This window comes from Podarcis liolepis, assembly GCF_965112155.1.
Source record: "Podarcis liolepis genome assembly, chromosome: 11".
Taxonomy (NCBI): Eukaryota; Metazoa; Chordata; class Lepidosauria; order Squamata; family Lacertidae; genus Podarcis; species Podarcis liolepis.
Genome location: NC_139565.1, coordinates 31,682,951 through 31,704,861, shown reverse-complemented (window position 1 = coordinate 31,704,861; position 21,911 = coordinate 31,682,951). Strand labels below are relative to the sequence as shown.

Sequence of the window (21,911 nt, the reverse complement as noted above, 5' to 3'; positions counted from 1 at the left end):
AAAGATTCCTCTTCTTTGTCTGCTGCTATGATCTGTATTTTCCACATCCAGTTTAATTCTTAACATCTTCATTTGTGTATTTGTACACAAATAAACAAACAGGGAAAAAGAGAGAGACTTACAACATGTCATGCTGCATCCTACATTTACAGTATCTGATACTCCCAAATTCCTGCATCTCATGACATTCTATACCTAACAACTCTAAGAGATAAAGTTATAGACACTTCTGGTTTTGCAGCCAGCAAAAAGCCCTGCTTTATCTCACCGTCACTGCATCTCCTTATGCTCCGGCTTCAGAATATGAGAGAGTGACAGATAGATAACGAAAGCAGCAGCAGGATGAGGATTTGCTAACTTCTTACATCTGCTTGGAATGCCCGGCCACTGGGAGCCACAAACAGATACACTCGCAACTCTGAGCTAGAGTCCACAAAGGTACAGTAGCAGAGAAAATAAGAATTAGTAAGCACAATGTTGCATTTCAGTGAATTCCTTGTTGCAGCAGCATTCTGACGGGAATGGCTGCAAGGGGGAACGCTGCATGTTTCAGAGGTTTAGCAGTACGACGCAGGCTGCCATCCCATGTGAGCCCCAGTGAGGGCAGTGAGACAAGCCTCCACATAAAAACATGTAGTATTGTATTGCCAATCTCCACTTAAGACAAAAGTAGACCAGTGATAAATCTGGCCTTCAGCTCATCTTCACGCTACAAGTTGTTGTTTTTATCAGATGCATCTATATGTGTAAATATTGTACCGCCTTAAAATAAAAATAAAAAATAATAATTTTCAGTTGCAAACCAACTGTTTTCAAGTTGCAATTACTTTTAGATAAATGCCTGGCGGGAATAAATATGTGCTTGGATGTTCTAGCCCAGTTTGTTGGTATGCTTTTTTCAGGCAACATAATAAAATCAAATGCAGATTCACAGCCATTCAGTCAGCACAGTAAATATTAACAGTTCCAGAAATGGGACATTTACTACCATTTACTCCCCACTACATGAACTGCTCACCACTGTATGTGTACATAGGAACATGAAAAAGCAACCCTATATTAGGCGGTTTTCAACTAAGTTTTATTCAGAGTAGACCCATTGAAATTAATAGAGATAACTTAGGAATGTTCGTTAATTTCCATGGATGTACTCTGAATATAACTTAGTTGATTGACACTGACTGCCAGCAGCTCTTTCAACTTTCAGACAAGGAGTCTTTCACAGCCTTAGCAGGAGATGCTGGGGACTGAAGCTGGGACCATCTGGATACAGAGCAGATGATCTAACACGGAGTTACAGCCCTTTCCCCAAGTATTATGGTACTGCAGCAGACTGGCTATTCTATTACAGCGATTTCCCTAAATTACAGGCAGCAATCTGAAATGGGTTGCAGGGTTTAAAGCCTCACACAGCATGTGCCCAGAGATCTCAGCTATAATTTTTTTCACAGCAGTAGGACCAGGGATGACTCTTAAGAACGCCCATTAAAACCAAGTCCCAAAGTTTCACACCTTCCATATCTTGCTTGCCCCAAACCCATTCACTACTACATCTATTGCAAACTCAGGCCACCAGTTCTCACTCATCTTGGTCTAAGCAACACCAAAGCTTCCCATTCTTCACCTTCTCAGCTCTTTCGCAAGGTTAGCACTTTCCCTTGCAAATCCTCACAAACCCAAAGACCTGTGTCCCTCACCAATCCTGCCAACATAAGCACCCATGCACTGTCAGCCTTCTACATCCTTCACTATTCATTGCAAATTCTGACTTTAGTACAGCACACACTCCTTTTTCTATGACTGTGTTCCAATCAGATTCAATCTGGATGAGGCTGAAGCAGAGGTACACACTAGCACCCACTGGGCTGCTTTGTATAGATTGTCTTAGGAGTGCTATGGGTTGTATTCATGAGCCTGTGAAGGCCCTCCAGGCCTTATGCTTGTTAGCTCCATCCTAAACAAAAAATCATTCAGTTGATTCCTTCGATAGATCTCACTACACAATTGTTCCATTGGGTTATTTCATTAGGAACCAAAGCAATGCAGCATATTTTGATAGTGACCTAAACCTCCATACTGTGGGAAAGCACAAATATAAGTATTTCCACTGCAAGAGGCCCATATTAATGGGGTTTCTGGTGTGGATGTTAGTGAGTAGGGGGTGGGTTCTGAGCTTGTATAATCACATAATTGCACAGGTTGTCCTCCTCACAGCTGAGAAGGGGAGGGGCAGCTGATAAGCTATTTTGATCGTGGCAATACTTCAAAATGCAACTACTGGCTAGTTTGAGTCAGCATTATTATAGGTAAAGGTAAAGGGACTCCTGACCATTAGGTCCAGTCGTGGCCAACTCTAGGGTTGCAGAGCTCATCTCATTTTATTGGCCAAGGGAGCCAGTGTACAGCTTCCGGGTCATGTGGCCAGCATGACTAAGCCGCTTCTGGCGAACCAGAGTAGCACACAGGAACGCTGTTTACCTTCCCGCTGTTTATCTTCTACTTGCACTTTGACGTGCTTTCAAACTGCTAGGTTGACAGAAGCTGGGACCGAGCAACGGGAGCTCACCCCATTGCGGGGATTCGAACCACCGACCTTCTGATTGTTAAGTCCTAGGCTCTGTGGTTTAACCCACAGCGCCACCCGTGTCCCTTCAGCATTATTATAGTGGTACCACAATCCTCCCCACCTCATATTGTGCCATTTGACTGTCCCGTTCTATCCCCAGACTCTCATTTTTGCCCCAATAACTCAAGAAAAATGATCTTCTGTCATTCTCATCCAATAGCCTCTTGTGACACATTTCACATATATTTTGAATATCTATTTAAGGTAATTACAAAAACAAAGAAAAACATAACTCTTGCGGTCAAAGTCAGCAAGCCCTCCATCGTAATATACCATTGCAAAATCACCATTTAAATATACTAGATGAGACATTATATACATATCTTAGCTTGCAATCAGAGAGCAAATTTATTTTTCAGTCCTGAAGGCTAACTAAAAAGCCCCCCCCAACTTCATGCAGCAATATGTTCTGTAGCAGACCACTTTAGGGTGGCATGGGACTCTTCTGAAACAAAAAAGCTATGCGAAATCTGCAGTCCATAAAGCATACAGGTCAGCCGTTCAAAATAATGAAAGGTACAGTTTAAAGAAGTTTGGCAAAGGTTTCTTGCATTCAACAAAACTCAAAAGACAGAATCAAAATTGAAAATTTGTTTCAAAATAGTTCAAATTTCTGTTGTTGAGAAATAATTGACAAATAAAGTAATTGTTCATTGGGAACAATTGCTAAGAAATTTTTTCCTACTGGACTGATCCCACTAAGTTGATGGCCTCATGGCATCAATTCCACATATATGTTAAAGTACTTTAGTCGTTGCACATTCAATCACTTCTTTAAAAATGTCGGGTTTCCAGCGACTAATTAGTGCTTTCCCTTTAAAATACAATATTAAATTATCTTCCACTGTCGGCACTGCCATGCTTTTAAATTTAATCACAGTATCCATGATCTGATATCACTAGGTTACAAAATTCTTTTTAAACAAAATGTTTACACTTTAAGCAGTTTTAATGAAATACTGTTTCATTCTCTTTGGTAGTTAATGAGTCTATCAGGTTACCGTACCTCATTAACATTAACGATCATATTACTGTGATGTGAATTTATACATAAATGTATTTTTGGTTAAGTTCAATAGCTACATAGAATCATAGAATCAGAGAGTTGGAATAGACCACAAGGGCCATCGAGTCCAACCCCCTGCCAAGCAGGAAACACCATCAGAGCACTCCTGACATATGGTTGTCAAGCCTCTGCTTAAAGACCTCCAAAGAAGGAGACTCCACCACACTCCTTGGCAGCAAATTCCACTGTCGAACAGCTCTTACTGTCAGGAAGTTCTTCCTAAGGTTTAGGTGGAATCTTCTTTCTTGTAGTTTGGATCCATTGCTCCGTGTCCGCTTCTCTGGAGCAGCAGAAAACAACCTTTCTCCCTCCTCTATATATACATACATATATATATATATATATATATATATATATATATATATATATATATGCAGGTTTTGGTGTCTTCGGGTGTCTTCCCGTGTAAGAGTTGGGGTGTCTAGGCGACGTTTCGACGAGGTCTCACTCGTCATCTTCAGGCTGGTACTTTCGGCTTCTTGTTACTGGAACAGAGCCAGAGCTCTGTTCCAGTAACAAGAAGCCGAAAGTACCAGCCTGAAGATGACGAGTGAGACCTCGTCGAAACGTCGCCTAGACACCCCAACTCTTACACGGGAAGACACCCGAAGACACCAAAACCTGCATTCCTGTACCCGTGAAAATCTACGAAAGCAAATATATATATATATATATATATACCATATTTTTCGCTCTATAACACGCACCCGACCATAACACGTATGTAGTTTTTAGAGGAGGAAAATCCGTAGGCATGCCACCCGTAGGCATTCCCTCCATAACACGCACAGACATTTCCCCTTACTTTTTAGGAGGAAAAAAGTGAGTGTTATGGTGCAAAAAATACGGTACTCTATATATACATGCTACGGTAGTGGCAAGGGTGCATATTCTAGACTGCATTTTAAGCTGTGTGATGTACAGAATGTCTAAGGCTCCTATGAACATTCCAGTTCACATTTTGAACACTGTAAACTGGGGTTGACAACTTCTTTTGCCGTGGACAGCAAAATTGCTGCAAGTAATGTGTGTCAGTTCTTTTTTTCCAGACAAGCATGTACAATGTGACCAAAAACTGCTACAAAATACCTTACAATCAAAACAAAGACTTAAAAAATATTAGTGATAACATTATCCTGTTTATTTATTAATTAAATTTAATCTTCTGCCCATGACTTTTGAAGCAATTTTTGAGGGGGGAAACCCCTGAAATGGTTAAGGGAAACTGCTAAACCAGATTCATCTGGCTCTCCCTCCTCACTGGTCTAGCTTGCCTAACCCCTTAAAACCAAATGCACGGGTGTCTCCTTTATAAAAGGACAGTATTTTGTTGAAAAATTATTTTATTAGCTACAACCCACCTGCAAATTTCTCTGTACAATAGGTAATGAGAAAGGAATATGGAATTGGAGCAATAAAATCAAAGAGATGAAGAATTTATTTTGGAAATCATCATCCCCGATCTTCTTGGCATTATCTAGCCAAACAAAGTAACATATCCACAGTGGGATTCCAAGCATGTTTTAGCCCGAAGTAACAACCACAAGTTCAATGGGACTTACTTCATAGTAAATAGTGCTTAGGGCTTCAGAATTAAACCCACTGTTTGGCTCCGGAGGTTCTCCACCACCAGAAGCAAAAACGTTGTCATTCTGGGAGTCCACAGTGTTAACACGAAGACTTGGCCTCCTAAAATGTGGTTTAGGGTAGCAAAACCAAAGGAGAAACAGGACCACCCAAATCCTTGCTCTGATGTGACTGTTTAGACCACATTGGGCTTCCTTTTTAAATCAGGAAGTTCTCTTGCTGTCACCAATTGTGCAGGAACAACTTTGTCCATTTCACTATCCGGAACAAAAATCTGCTTTTCATCAAAACTGAAGCAGTTATTGCAGTTGCATTGTCTTTAACTGCACTGATAGTTTATATTTTTAGACAATTAAAATTAAGAAAACATTCACAATAGCTACATCATTTCACTGTTAAAAGGCAACATTTCCTCAGGATTGTTTGATCTGCTAACTTTGCTTCTATAGAAGTTGTCTCTAAGCAATTAGTCCTCTCAGCCCTTTGTACAAAGTCTTTCCTCTTTAAACAGGTATTGATTGAATATTTAAAAGCAAATACTGCAGTTTAACCCAGGCAATAGTTGCATACCGCAAGCGTCACTCATCCTGCTACGTTTACAAACTCAGCCACTGTCTTTAACTGAGTTTATCTCACTCTACATCTCTGGCTTAAAGTACTAAAAGATAAAAAATTAAAACATATATTAGATAGATTCCTAGGCCAGCATATAAATTTAGCATTGACTTCAATCATATTGCAAATAATAGGGTCAAGTGAATGCTGTCAGCAATCAACATTAAACACTGGTAATATTAGCCCCTCTCTGCCCCACTGAGAAATAAAGCAACATTTCACATATAACTATCTTTTCTTTTTGTTATCTTTTTTAACTGCAGAGGAGGGAGCACACATTTAACTCATTCCCTGATCACATTTTTCTCCATTTCAAATCACTGTCCAAGTGTCATTTTCTCTAAAAGGTTTGCTTCAAGTGTTAGTTTAATCACACTTTGAACTTCATTGTTTTGCTTGCTGTAAATTTTCCCCTCCCAAAGTAATTTTTTGTTGTCAAAATAAGCACTGGGGCATAGCGAAGTGAGTGAGCATGTAACATATAGTTTACTCTTTATATTCTGGCATGCCCACATAGCTGGGTCTGCCAAAACAACTGTTTATTCTAAAGGTAGCATCAATTCTTTTGTAACATCTCCACCACAAAGAATTTTTAAGAATAAGTTCCAGAGCTCAGAGCTCTACAGTGGTCTTAATTTATCAGCTATAATCCGGGAATTGCTATAGACAGAACTTGCTAACATCAGTGGACGGTGTAAGTCTGACATACCCAGAATGTCACCAGAGTACCAAGGCAGCACCACACATGGCTCTGTTGCCTACGAGAAAACTCTTTAGCTCTTTTTCATTAGGCAATTATTCTTGCTGTTTGTCAGGACCTGCCAGGAATAGCACTAGGAACCTTCATTTCTGCATGGCTGCCCTGTGTGGTCTGCTACCCAACCAGGCACCTTCCTGGCAACAAAGTGTTCTCAGGTCCCAGACTTGTTCCTTAGATCCATGTTGGCTGTTGGGTCCTCCAGGACATGAAATACTATGAAGGCTTCCTGTTTTGACTTCCTGAACAAGATCTTCCTTGCTCTGGTGTATTCCTGTGCATTCTTCAGCTCCGATTCCCACTATGGTCTCTCCGAGCTAACTCCTTGGCTCAGCTCCTAGTTCCCAGCCTCCTCTGACAGCTGACTCTGTTGTGACACTGTGATACAGTGGCGTCCAGCCTGTGGCCTATGCAGTCCCTTCCATTTCCTGTTCTTTACTCCCATCCTTGAAATCCCTCCTTGACAGTGATGTGACAGAACATGGGCACTGGCTTAAATCATTCTGGCATACCAAGATGTTCTCATTCATTCAGCACTGATGTCCTGCATTGCTATGATAGCTTTATGGACAGGGGGAACCTGTAGGAACTGGGGGAGAGGGTCAAGACTTATGGATGTGAGAGATGGAGAACGGTAGAAATAACTAAATCTCTTAACTGCAGCAGTAGTGCATTTAATTATTCCAATCCAGCACACTTACTTTACTCTTAGTTGCAGAGCTGCTACTATGATCTCGTTTAGAAAGAAATTATACATTTGTCTTTAAGGACTCCCACCCGCCCCACTCCTTGCCACAATAGTTTACAAGATCTTCTAGGCACACTTACTTAACAGGATTGCCCAATAAAATCCAGGTCCTTCTTTAATGCAATGTACGCAAGCTTTAAAAGTTGCCTACTGTTTTCCAGGAAAAAGAAAAGCTTGTCTTTTCATGGGAAAGTTTGCAATCTGTTTTGCTTGTTTGCTTTCCTGGCTAAAGGGTGAAAACCTCTCATGTATTTTGACATTTCCAGCATGTACATATTTAACTAACCATTTGGGAATTGCCACAAATGCCTTACTAGGGAATGCTTCAACACAGTTTATCATATGCTACGCTATTTCCTGCTGGAAGGACAGGTGAGCCAAAAAGAGTGTAACATTCCCCCCCCCCTCAAACCTACTCAGTTCTATAGCACCTTTCTGGAGTGTTCTAGAGTACACACTCATGTGAATATGCATCTACACTTACTAATCTGTTGTCTACCGGGATGTTATGTTTCATTCATTCTTATACATTCAGTACAGCTTGCAGTATACCCCCTCCCCTGAAGAAAAGACATTTCCAGGTGCAACCCTGTGCACAATCAATCTATTTAAATTCCACTGGCTCCAGAGAAATTTAAACAGCCTAACTATGTGCAGGATTGCAGCCAAAGTATCCTGTGGCACCTGAGCAACTGATAAATAGTAGCCCAAGAGCTCACATCAAGAGCCTAATTCATTAGATGCCTTTGTTAAAACCACTTAACTTGATAGCAAGAATCTGTAAGGTGACAAATGAGCCATATTCCCATCACAAATGACATGAATAAGTGGCAGATTCCAGAATTGTTCTTTTTCTACTGCACAGACATTTGAAATACAGCTAATTGTGTGGCAGCATTTTAGCCTAAAGATTTGCCACACTTGATAACAAATAATAACAACAAATTTCAGCATGTCAGCAAGAACTACACACCCAGAAAATTGTTTTAATTAATTGTTATATGAAATTGAGTGTATATTAACACACATCTTCAGCTGTGGGTTGTAGTGGGGGGGAGGGACCAGTTTCTTTCAGATGCTTTTAGTCTATAGCGTAAATTCTAGACAGAATGAGGCTAAGTGTCTTATCACCTCTGTATTTGCAGTCTAGGCCATAAACCACATTTATGGCACCTTATGACATCTTGGTCTTGTGTCAGAAAGAAAATACATTTCATTGCTGAGGATGTTCATATCCCAATACTTTCTCCAAAAGTTGAGATTTGTGAAAAATGGTTTAAAGCCACCTAAACAGACTTTCACGATTACATACACACACACAACAAAAACACAGCTGGTGACCCATAAAAGACCATCTCGCAACTTTTTGTTATAACAATAAGAAAAAGTTGCTAAATTCTGATAAGCAAGTTTCTCCCTTCCTAGTACACCCCTCTACTGCTAGATGATATTCACTTCATTAAGTTATTCAGAATCCATTGCGACCACACAAAACATGGGAAAACTAAGAGATTTTTCTTTGGTGGCTCAGCCCCCACTGAAAATAATCACTACCAGAGATATTTACAGATTGAAATCATAATCTGTACACTGAAAATGCTGCTTACAAACACAGACATATCCAGATTTTATAAAAACATGTAACACAAACATAAACCAGAGCAGTTGTGAGCTTCCACTCTATTCTTGACACTTGAGAGTAAGTTGAAAGAATACATTTAATTCCCAGCAGCATCTACACATTCTATTATTATACTTTATTATTAATAATGCTTCATGAAGTATAACAACATGCCTTAAAACAGTTTCTTGCCACTTAAACTTCTACTTTATAGTGCTATGAAATGCTCGGGGTAGGTTAAATGCTCTATTACACTGTTTATATATTTTCGCAGCCTCAAAGTAAGACGGCAATCTTGCCACTGTTCGTTTTCAATGCTTATACACTCCAGTCCACAATCTAGTTAAACCAGAGTGCTTTGATCTAAGTTGACTGGCACCCTAGTCCTAACACATCATTTAAAAACAAATCCCACTAGTTTTAGAAGAGCTTTATTTCCAAGTAAACATGCTTGGAGACATAGCTTTGGGTGAGTCCTTTCTCTCTAGTGACTGGCTCTTCATCTCTATAAGCATTTATTTTAAGCCCCACTGATTTCAGTGGAACTTACTTCCGAGTAAGTGTGCTTAGGATCACAGTCCAAATCTGCTTATTAACATGTACTGCACCTTAACTAAGCAATGAATCCTACAAATAAGGTCATGTGGAATGAAAAGGTGGGGGCGGGGAGGATGAGGGCAAGAGAGAAACACATAGGAAATGAAATTTCCTATATGACAAATAGGGGAAAATCTATAGCTAAATGAGTGTTACCCATTTTAATTATATTATTTTAAATTCTAAAAATACAAACCACCAGTAAAAAAAAAAGTAAGCATATCAGTATTAATTTTAGAGATCACCTTTACTTCTGCCAAAGGCAATGGAATGGAATGTTTACATTTATGGCTAACTCATTGGGGTCACACCGCGTAAGACACTGAGGGGTATCCATTGGGTTTTATCAGGTTTTAATAAAAGGGGAGAAACTAGACAATTAGTCAGCTAGAACGTTCAGTGCTTCCAAAGTTTAATTCAAAAAATATTAGTTAACCCTCCAGAGATGAAAATACAAAAAACACAACTGAGTATTCCATTCTAAAAGTTAGCCAAAAGCTTCCGGGAGGAAGAGAGTTTAAAAGCCTTGCACACATAAAAAATAAATAAATTATAAACTGAGGCAAATAGCTGCCATCCTGAATTTATTCAATAGCAATCTCCATGATTCCAACAGAAATCCTCCAAAATAAACTGGTTAGAGGATTCGCTGTGCCTTTACGTTGCATTTTGCTATAGAGGTACAGGAAGAAATAGGTGTAGTCTTTGACTTTCTGAACGATTACTTGGGAAGAAGGTTCATATAACCAGGTAGTGCATTTACATAAAACTTTAAGGTTCTATAGTAATTGCACAGCCACTGAGCTCTCAAAGCATTAGAATACCATTAAGCTGCAATTTTTGAATGATCACATTGCAATCCCCCCTCCATTTTTTTTAAAAAAATGATTTCCCCATGCTTCCAATTGCACTTAACAATGACTAAGCAATCATGCTATAGTAGCCCTTATGTAATAAATAACCAATTGAAAATGAAGTGTGCCTTGCCACGCAGCAGCAATCAGCTTTTATCTCTGTCCAATCAAGTTGACATCTGAACTGCCTAATCCTCCTTTTGTAAGGCACATAAGACTTTGTTGTCACTGTTGGTTTTGTGAATTGTCTCTATAAGCTGCTCTGATTTCCTAAAGATGACAAATCCCAGCGAACAGCCAAGCTCTACTGCACTGCAGTCAATGCGACAGTTGAGATTAAGGTACAGAACTGAAGATACTGGGATTTAATCACCTGTCCGCATGTAACATATTGACCGTCAGCTCTCAGGAGATTAACTTAAATCTGTTCAGAGCAGCAAACCAATTACTATATTCAAAAAGCAAGGAGATGTGCCTGAATATCTGCAGATTTCACTTGCAACTTCTGCAGTCTGCGTCAACTACCGGTAGTTCTAAAGTATATACGTTGTACTTTACAAAAATAAATGCGGCAGACCTATGCCACCAGTCATTTAAAGCCACAACTTGCTACACTTCAGTTAGTTAACAAACTTTTTAGCAAGATGTATACTTTTTCTGAATTTCATTTATAACATTTAACTTGCTGGGTAGCCAGGAACGTACATTTACATAAAACTTGAATTTAACATGGGGAAAGAACCCACATTACACAAAATACAACATGATGTGTAGAAATGATGAAGATACTATTTTTATTTCCATGAATAGAACTTTGTGAACCTCATATAGAAATAATCAGAGAGTTTAAAACCACTCAGATCCATGTTATTCTAATTTTGGTTAGACTACATAGCTAAGAAGTTGGTCTATGTCCAACAGGTTAAAGTCTGAAAGTTATTAAAGTGATCATTCTCTCTGGCATCTGACATGAAATCATGACTTGCTGAAAACATTTAAAAGGCTGCTTGTCTTGTAGAGATAGTATGCCCTTGATTAGTGTGTCAAACTTCTGAAAAATTTACTTCTTAGAAATAAGACATTTTAAAAGCAAAATAATTGTGAACAAATTCTATTAAATACAACAACACTGGCAAATAACTTTCTTTTAGAAGCAAGTTCCATAGATTTCAACAGAACTTACAACTTAGTAAATGCGTTTTGGAGTGCGGTGTTACCCATTTTTATCCACGTAATAAATGGAAAATATAGAACTTAATTAGTTTTCAGTTCAGAATTGGTAGGAATATTTCTGTCCTCCTAAGAGTTACTTAATATTTTTAAATCACAAGACAAAAATATTTTTACATATTTGAATATATGCTTTAGGTATATAAATGTATATAGTTTAGGTATATTAAGACAGGTACCTGCTTACATGATGGTTTATGAAAAGTCATCCATCTGCCCTATTATCATAAGAATTTATCAACAAGCAAGTTATTTGCCTACAACTTCTTTTCCAAGTAAACATCCTTACCATGCAGGTACTACATTGTCATTATTACACACATTAAGGATTCCAGAACAGGCAACCCAAACAAGTAACTTTAACTGCATTCTGTACAATGATATTTGTAATGCAATCCCAGGTACACATTTCTGAGACAACCTCGCTATAGGTGCAGTGTTTATAATTTAGCACACTTTAGAGAAAAGCGAAACTCATATATTCCAACTATATGCAGTTATCAGCAAGGATAAAATGGCTATCTAATCATTTATGTCATATCTGGAACCTGTCAAAAAGAGATTTCTTTCTGTTTATCAGCTTCATTTTACTCATTCCTATGAGTTGTCTATTGTCACCCAAGCAGTTTTGTGAAATCTAACTCATAGAAAGATGTGCAGGATCAAATCATAGAACTGCCCCCCCAACTACTATCATAACATACAATAACAATTCATATACATATGTTTTGCTAGATTGCAGGCAATGCTTTCCAAATCTTGAGGATTTTAGCTAGTGAAATATATTCCAGTGCTTCCAGTGGCACTGAGTAATCTTGTATAATATTAAGAATAGATACAATGCGCACTGAAGCATAGGGGGGACATATAAATGCTTCAAAAGATGCTCATTTTATTGACTATAACTTCCTTAAAACATAAGTAACACATTATGATAAAAGGTTCCTTGAACCTTATTTGGGACTGAAGTAGCATCCTGAAATTATTCTGTAAAAAATAGGTCTTGGTTCACAGGTGATTATATTCCTATGCCCTGCCTCTATTATGCCTTAGGGTCTGGCATTATTATATTACATATAAATATGTATACTCTATAACGACAATGCCACTGCTAAGTGCCACCGGGAAAGGGGGGAAAAACCAGGCTTCACATATCTGTCTAATGTAATTGGCCAACTGGACACTTTTATATCCTCTAGTAAAGCAAATGTAAGGTACTGATATATATTTAAGACAATGGCCTTCATGTTTCATTTTATATACGCTACTAAAAAGCATTTTGTCTTGAGCTAGGAATCTATAGACCACCACTGAAATATTGGCTGAATGCCCTTCTTCCGCTTAATCACTTTAAAACAGTAGCAGGTATGAGGTGTGTACCATAAGCATTTAATTTTAAAAGACCTATCTTGGTTACTCTAAAGATGAGACACTACAAGCTTGGCCAGCTACGTAAATATGAAAACAACAAGTTCTACAATTCAGACAAACAGCATTATTAAAGTAACACTATTCTCACATGATCTCCCGAATCAAGTCTATTGAGCTACTCCAAAATATAACTATTTTCAAATAATGAAACACTATCTTCTATAGATTTCCGTTCCTCCTCCACACAAAACTAAAACCGGGTGAAAATAAGATAAATAATGAAGTTAGACAGCTTGCCAGGGAGCAATCTAGCTTTGCTTAACTTACAGCTAAAGTTGGAAAGGCTGGAGAGAGAGAGAGAGAGAGAGAGAGAGAGAGAGAGAGACCTTTCCCCATTCGGATCTCCCAGATTCCCCCATCTCAAAGCAAAGTGTGCAAATGAAAAAGATGCTCTGGGAGGGATGCTGTGTCGAAAACCGAGGCATTAAAACAAAAGTGACGTGCTGCACACAGCCGAGTTGAAAAGGCCATTTGCACTTATGCCAGCTTATTTCTTCACTGCACTGTTTGATAACTCGCAGGGCAAGTACTCCAAGGTCAGACAAACAAACCTGAGTGCACTTCACAATATCAAAACACACCAATGACGTGAACTAACTTCATGAAAGTTTAAATACTCATGCAGCTGATGGAGGATGGGGAAGGGAGGGGGGGGAGAAGAGACACAATTTATCTACAACTTTTAACTATGTTGGGTTTGAGTGCAAAGTTACTTTAAAGCCACCCGATTACGCTATGTCTGCGCCACGCACGTTCCCAGTACATGCTAAGCCTCCTGCCATACAAAACATTGCAATGCCTCCACGAGGGGCTGAAGGAGCAATTCTATGCTACTTCGCGATGAAATCGCACGTGTACTTACATTGCAAAGGGCTGGATGATCAGGCTAGTCCTTGAGATATTTCCCCCTTCTTCGGAGCAACGGAGGGAGAAGAAGAGACAAGAGACCGAGGAGAGTGGTGGGGAGGAGGAGGAGGAGAAGGAAGCAGGGGTGGGGGGAGCCGTTAGTTCTTCCAGCCTTGTAAGATGTTCACCACCTGGTTCAACATGCAGCCTCCTTTAACCGCACATACGCACGCGCGCAACGCACACGCGCGCACACACACAACCTTGCAAAGCAATCCAATGAGCAGCCAGCAGCTTTCTGGCGATGGTGGCGGCGTATGTGCGTGTGTATCTGAGGATTCAGGAGGCGAAAGTGCCCGTGCTGCTGGCCGGATTAAAAGTAAGCAGGAATCGTCCTGAGAGCGTCTAGGAAGGAAGTGACAGGAGGCGAGTGGGGGAAAAGAACAGCTCACAGGCTTTGTAACATCACGGATGGAGGAGAGAGACAGAGACAGAGAGAGAGAGAGAGGCAGGGAAAGGAAGCTTCACAACTACACGCCCGGCGAAGCTTCTCTTGCTTGTGTCCTCCCTCCTCCTCCTCCTCCCTTCTTCTTCCTCCTCCTCCTCTTCTTCTCCCCTCTCTCTCCCACAATCCCAAACGAATGACTCTCTCCTGCCGAGCTGGAGAAATAATCAGTTTCACTCTTGAAAAAAGGGGGCGGGATCACATCCCGAAAGCGTTTTAATAAAACAAACACAGCGAGAGTGAGGCGAGAGACCAGCTAGGAGTCTAGAAGGGGAGGAAGAGGCAATGGCAAAGCGCTCTCGCTCTCTCTTTCTCTCTCGCCCCTCTCTAGTCTCAACGAGATTGATAAATTACTCCACTACCCTACTTTAATTATGTATATGGTATGCAGAATAAATCACCCAACATCAGGCACCTCAATCAAGCACTTTTTAAATGATAATTGCATCTTGGCTGAATCAATCTTGCCATGCCTGACATTTTGCTAATTTTAGTTTTTTACCGGGGGGGGGGGTAGGGAGAGCGCGCGCGCAATAGTGGGGGGGGGGGCACGTCTTGGTTAGTGGATATGGGGAGTCGAAGGACTTGGTATATGCCACGGAACAAGCCTTGGTGACAATCCTTATTATTATTACTATTATTATTATTCACGAGCAAAGCGATCGCGCGGCAGAGAGGCGGAGAACACCGCCCCGCAGATGCCGGTCCCCCTCCTGATCAGGTCTGTCTGTGTTCCCAGAAGATATTGGACAGGGGCGGGTGGGGGCGAGGAGGAGAGGACGCGCGAGATCGTGGTTGGAGTCGTCTGGGCCAGCGAAGTGGTCTCGGCCAGAAGCGACCCCGGCAGCTCCCCAGGCGCGCGTGGATTGAGAAGTTAAGAGGGAGGGAGGAAAGGAAAGGGAGGGAGGAAGGAAGGAAGGAGGGCGCCCGGAGGTCCCCAGCGGCAACACTTCTTTTTTAAACCGGTGGGTCGGTGGGCTGGCTGGCTGGGATGGGATGGATGTGGAGCCAGGAGGGCGAGGGGACGGAGCTGGAGCTGCTTAAATGCTTAGGAAGCGTGGCGTCTTCGTTTGCCCATTGAGGTCAATAAAGACAGATGAGGCTAAAGCAGGGAATCGACCGGAAGATAAACGCGAGGTGTGTGTCCGGATGGGCTCCGATCCGAGCCCTCCGGCTCAACGGGATAGCAGATCGGAGGAGCGGCGAGGCTCTCGGAGGAAGCAGCAGAGGGAGTCCCGCTTGCACTGCAAGGGAAAGTCCGCCGCTAGCGGCGGCAGCACCATCTCGTCGACATTGGAGGCGGCAGCGCTCGCTCCACGCTGTCCAGCCAGCCTAACTTTCCAACGTGCTCTGAAAACATTGCTCTGCCCGAAAGCCTTCGCCCAGCTGGGGTGGGAGGCGAGAGGCAGGCTGCTGTTGTCGTTTCGTTTCTCGCAGCGCGCTGACCTTTCCTCTGCCCCCCTCCACCTCTGCTGCGCCTTCCTCGCGGACCCTCCGCTCCGCTCTCTCCAAAGTGGAGCAGCCTCACTTCCCAAACTCGGGCGGCTTTTCCGTCTCCCCGCGCCAGCGGGACTTCACTTACCCGGGACGTCTCCAAACAAACTGCACAGGAAACAGGCGCGCGGGCTCCGGGGGAACAAGCGGGATGCTCCTACGATTTGGGGAGGGGGGGAGCCAGATAAAACTCGCCAGGCTTTGCCAGTAGGGCAGCTGGGTCGGGGTGCCTGGAAGATAAAATAACGGTTCCTTCCCTTCCTCGGGGGAAGCCTAGGCGTGCTCGCTCGTCTGGCAGCAGCTCGCGTTCCCTGGTGCCCCGTCTGAACAGATCCTCACTTGGCCTTCGCAAACTCCGCTGTGCCAGCTCACCAGCTCAGCTCTGCGAGAGCATCGCCCGGGAAGAGCTTGAGAGCAACCTTGCCCCTTTGCCTGGCGACCGCAGCGCGGCCAAGAAGCGCTCCCTGGGCCCTAAAGTGGCCGCTGTCGGAAAGGGGACAGGCTGACTTGCTGACCTTCCTCCTCGTTTCTCTAGGGCGGTAAATCACTTGTGAAACTCCACGACGGTCTGCTTTCTGGGTTCGTCGTAGTTTGGGCACTTGCCTTCTGATCTGTACACGGAGGGCTGTGTTTTCATTGCGGAGGGGGTGGGAATAGAGGAAAGGTGTTCATTGCGTTCAAATACAGAATAAAACATGACTTTTACAGAGGTGATAAATTAAGGGCATGGAGCATGTATTATTATTATTATTATTATTATTATTATTATTATTATTATTATTCTACCCATCTGTATTGGTTGCCCCAACCACTCTGGGCGGCTCCCAACAAAAAACAGTAAAAACATAATATAGCATCAAACACTAAGAAATTCCCTGTACAGGGCTGCCTTCAGATGTCTTTCAAAAATCACATAGCAGCTTATCTGTTTGACATCTGCTGGGAGGGTGTTCCACAGCGCAAGAGTGACTACCGAAAAGGCCCTCTGCCTGGTTCCCTGCAGCCTCACCTCTCACAATGAATATTCAGGTATATGAATATTGCTTAAAACATTCACACCACTTCACAATCTGAAGAGGCCCCGAAAACAAGAGACAATCCAGGTTAAATCCAAAATCAAGAGCAGGATAATCCTTTTAATTAAGACCAACTGAAATGTCACACAACAGAGAGCAAGCTTTGAAGTTCCACAGAATGCTTCTTCAGGCTGGATGTAAAGCAAAACAAAAAACAGAATGTGGACAAATGGATAGATGATAGATAGATAGATAGATAGATAGATAGATAGATAGATAGATAGATACCCAAGACCATCTTTTTTCTTTCCTCCTCTCTTTTTCTGCTTGTTGTTTAACAAGAGGGCTGGGGTACTTTGAAGCTTGCTCAGTACGTGGAGACATTTACATTTCTCCTACTGTGCCTATCACCATATTGTTGACTTTTAGATTCCCCCAACCCCATGAACCAATGCAGCCACTTGTATTTTTTTTAAAAGAAAACATAAAAGTATATATTTAATTAAATATCCCTATTGCCAAAAGAAAAGGAAAAGTATTTGTACTTTGGAATTCAGTGGCTTTCTTTAAAAAGAAAAGGAATGGAAAGGAAAGGTATCTAATTATTTATATGGAATAAGGGACTGAACTTCTGTTCCCTGCAAGGGTGGCTGAGAAGTTGTTGGGTGGTGTAGGCCTCCCTCTCTTCAGGCAGAGGCTTTCTGGGTGTGGGACCAGGTTCTGCTGCTGTCAGAGTTTACCAGTAGTAACTCTGAAAGGAGCAAGGCCAGAAACAGGGTGTTCAAGAATGCTGGAGAGGGCAGGTCTTGGATCCAAGGCCCTCTCATTCACCGAACACACTCCCCAAAATAGAATACTGTATTGGTGTCATCGGGAGGGGAAAATTTGGAAGGCTGAACAGTGGTGGGTCTTGGGAATGGAAAACCCGTCTCCTACACACACACACACACACACACACCCCTTGCCCGTGAAAGGTGGCAGAACTTATAAAGTTGCAGTTTCTCTGCCACAGAGTCCTCCACCACCTATGATTGCTCTGCCCACTTACCAATTCAACATAATTTGCTGCTGCTTGAGCATTATTTTCTAGGTGTTAGGATTTATGCCACTGAAGAGTGAACCTTCCAGCATTTTGTATATCTGAATCCTTCCTTACATTGTTTGGTGTATCACTGTGATAGGAATGTTTAAGATAAGTTCTAAGTTCTGATCACACCTTTTATACATATTACGTAATTCAAATGCTGCCAAGTCCTCTCGGCCAGACTTCAGTGTTTTGTCCAGCACCTGGCACACAGATGACACTATAGATAATAGCATAAGGAAGAGATAGACGAAGGAATCTATAGCTGAACAGGAGGGGAGCAGGAGGTGTCTATGAAGCACACAACTTTGTTTCAGAGGGAATCCAGTTTCAGCCAATCATCTACAATTGCTATCATTCCCATCAGATACTGCACTTTATTTTTGCTAAAGGGGAGCTTTACTCAAGCACTGCACAATGATGGTGCTGGGCAGATTTAAACTTAAGGTTCTCAGGTTCTCATCCAACAATCTGGCCGTGGCATGACTCCTCTTTTGTGATGGAGGAATGGATGATGTGACGCCATCTCAGATGGTCAAGTGCCTATTGGTTTGGATGCACCACAAAAGAATGGTTTCTTACATATTCAGGGTATATGTATGCAGACATATTGAAGTTTATAAATGATTTTTTAAATAAATAAATAAATGCCCGAAAAGAACCTGTGTACTTCCAGAGTTGAGGGAATAAAGACCAGAAAATGTAGAATAACTTCTTTTTATTGCCTGGAGAAGGAACCTCCAGGTTCCCATTGATCACCAAAGACAAAACTCTTGCACATCATAGTGGCAATCATCATAGCACACAATACAAGGTAAGACTGTAAATTAAGAGCAACGTGTTATTGTTTTATTGCTGCACTGTGTTATTGGAAAGACTTGATATTCTACTATTTCAACAGGCAGACACATCTCTGTCATGGGTATAAGAGGCACACCATAAATGGCTGAGGAGCAATTTTACCATAGTTCAGTATTTTGGATTTTTTAGATTACATTTTGAACAGGAACTGGTTTTGAAACAATGTAGAAACTGTTCAGGATTGAAATCCACAGCATCAAATAGTATCCAGGACAATGTGGGCCTGTTGATAACTGCCACACATTCAGTCATACAGCACTAGCATTTTCTTTTCAGCACCAGCCCTGCTCTTTCTTCCACAGTGACAAACAAAACAAACACCTTTAACGTGATAATGGTGCAGACAACAGGAAAAATTTAGTTACCCCAGACAGATGACATGCTGCAAAGCACTATGAAGGTTGATACTGTTAGGGTGTGAAACCTAAGACGCTGGCAAGTTAGCAATGTCATGTGACTTTAAGTAGTCAAGCTCGTTAAGTTGTTAAGTTGCTCAGTATATAAAGAGTGTTTGTTTTCTCTGCCTGTGGGGCGTGAAGCAAAATGTCCGAAAGCTCCGGAGGTGTTTCTGTTATCTTTCTGCAATAAACCTGTCTTTGGAAAGACAGGCTTCCCTGTGTCGTTATTTCTTTGCTGCTGAGACTCTGAAGCTTGTACTGCAACAAGAATCTCTGCACTGGACTTAATTAATACTCTGCAAAGAGAGCTGTTGCTGGTGGCGCAGCGGAAGTGTTTACTGGACCAGTACAAACTCTCTTAGGTTATGGACCCCTTCTACGTTTCTACAGCTGTATTGTGTGCAGAGAAAGTGAAAGCAGCATTCGGATGAGTGAAGACCGGCTTGGTCGTAAATCCAGCTCTTAAAGGAACTGAGAGGCTTCAGAGGAGGCTGGAAGCGTCTGAAAAGTGAGTAAGACAAATCCCAAGGGGAAAGAGAAGAAAGGGCACACAGAGGGAGTAGCAGCAGACCCCAAGAATGGCAGTGGAAAATTTCCAGGTTCCCTTTACAAAGTTGAACTCTGCTAATTACGTGCAGTGGTCTAAGAGGGCTCAAGTCTGGTTGGAAGCCAAAGAAGTGTGGGCTGACTATGTCCAGAGGCGAAAGCCGTTTGTGGCTGTTGCAGCAGATGCCACAGCAGAGCAACGGGCTGCTGCACATGCTCAGAACAGGGAACATGATAAAATGGACACTAAAGCTAGATGCATGTTGATGGTATCGATAGATGATTCCCAATTACCTCATGTGGAAAATTTAAGGTCTGCATTTGAAATTTGGGAAGCTCTTAGGCGAATTCACCATAGAGCCACGCCCGGAGAGAAGGTGAACATTATACGTGCTTTGTATGAGTTGAAACTGAAGCCAGGGGATAGTGTGGTTGAACACATGTCACAGATGACTGAGTATTTCAACCGACTGTCATCTTTAGGTGTGAACTTTCCTGAAAATATTAAAGTTTATACTCTGCTTAGCAGCCTGCATGCAGGGTTTGAAAACTTAGTACTAACTTTACAAGTTTTGCCAGAGGACCAGCTGAATATGAATTATGTGACTGGTAGATTGTGTGAGCAAGAATATCAACATCATCGAAAACGTATTGATAATTCAAATACCCCAAGGGTTGGATGTTCAGATAATTCCCAGCGTGGGGAAACTAGCAGGCAGAGCTGTAAGGAAGCCTCACAAGTGTCTGCTATGGCCAGCAAGTCATGTTTTCGATGTGGCAGCAGGTTTCATTTGATAGCAAAGTGTCCAGAAAAGCAACAGGAATTTCAACAGTCCAGGGCCAGTTTCCGGAGCTACAGGGGAAGACGACGTGAGAACTACAAGAATCAACGATCCAGAGGGGGAGCAGGTGCTGATAAGGGACTATCTGCAATGGCAGCACAACAGAGTCCTAAAAGGAGCCAACAAACCTTGAAGTGGATAATTGACAGTGGAGCAAGTCACAGTTTAGTTCCAGCGACATCTAGTGGCCGCTTGATGAACTGCAAGACATTGCCAGTTGCAAAAACCGTGACTATAGCAGACAATAGTAAACGAGAAATGAACCTTAAAGGCACAATTTTTGTTAACTGTTTGCAAACCAACCTTCCTGTTTTTGTTCTTCCAGGAATGAAGAATGGACTTTTGAGTGTGTCATGCCTGGTAAAAAGTGGTTTTAAGGTTGAGTTTGAAAATGATGTGTGCACCATTTCGAAACAGGGGAAGGAGCTAGTTAAAATTCCCTGTGAGGATGGGCTTTTTGTTTTGGATGAAGAGCAGTTAGCAGCAGGTAGATGTTCAACAGGTGAAGCGCAAGCTAAGTGTGTAAATAAGGCTCCTCATACAGGTTGTGCACATCTACTACACAGAAGGTTAGCTCATATATGCTTTAAGTATGTAAGCAAGATGCCAGATTTAGCTGAGGAGTGTAACATTAAACCCTGTCCAAATTTTCTGGATTGTTGTGCTTGTAAACATGCTAAGGTTAAGACATGTAACTATCCTAGATCTGATAGAGTAAGCAAGAAACCCTTTGAACTTGTGCACACAGACGTGTGTGGCCCTATGCCAGTCAAATCGCTTGGAGGTGCGAGATTTATGCAAATTTTGGTGGATGATTTTTCAAGGGCTAGTTGGGTTTTCTTTCTGAAAGAAAAATCACAAGCAGCTTCCATCCTGATGGATTGGATTGAAGAAGTCGAATGTAAATTTGACACCAGGGTACGTAAAATACAATCAGATCGTGGTGGGGAATTTGTGAACCACACGCTGGAGACGTGGTTAAAAAGGAAAGGTATAGTTCATAGACTTACCAATCCCTATTCACCACAGGAGAATGCAGTTGCTGAAAGAAAATTTCGAACATTACAGGAAGCCATTGCTGCTTTGCTGTTTGATTCTGGACTTCCACAGCGTTTTTGGGCTGAGGCTGCACTGTATGCGAATTATACTTTTAACAGAGTGTACAATAGCACAGTAGGCAACACTCC

At 41.8% G+C, this 21,911-nt stretch overlaps 1 protein-coding gene and 1 long non-coding RNA gene across 29 annotated transcripts in view; one reads left to right on the top strand and one right to left on the bottom strand.

Moving 5' to 3' along the window:
- MEF2C (myocyte enhancer factor 2C) overlaps positions 1-21,911 on the bottom strand; it is a 178,705-nt gene that overhangs the window by 137,339 nt on the left and 19,455 nt on the right. For 2 of the 27 annotated variants that reach the window (XM_083465398.1, XM_083465369.1), the window contains exon 1: positions 16,066-16,373. The exons of 13 other annotated variants lie outside the window; for them this stretch is intronic. The gene's annotated coding sequence lies outside the window, so the exon portion shown is untranslated. Of the gene's footprint in view, positions 1-13,399; positions 13,495-13,994; positions 14,594-16,065; positions 16,549-21,911 lie in introns of those variants that run through there. 12 more of the 27 variants (XM_083465390.1, XM_083465396.1, XM_083465374.1 and 9 more) reach the window with 10 other exon arrangements.
- LOC310688766 overlaps positions 15,115-21,911 on the top strand; it is an 82,158-nt gene continuing 75,361 nt past the window's right edge. For both annotated transcript variants that reach the window (XR_014517159.1, XR_014517160.1), the window contains exon 1: positions 15,115-15,204. This is a non-coding gene — a long non-coding RNA (uncharacterized lncRNA). The remainder of the gene's footprint in view (positions 15,205-21,911) is intronic.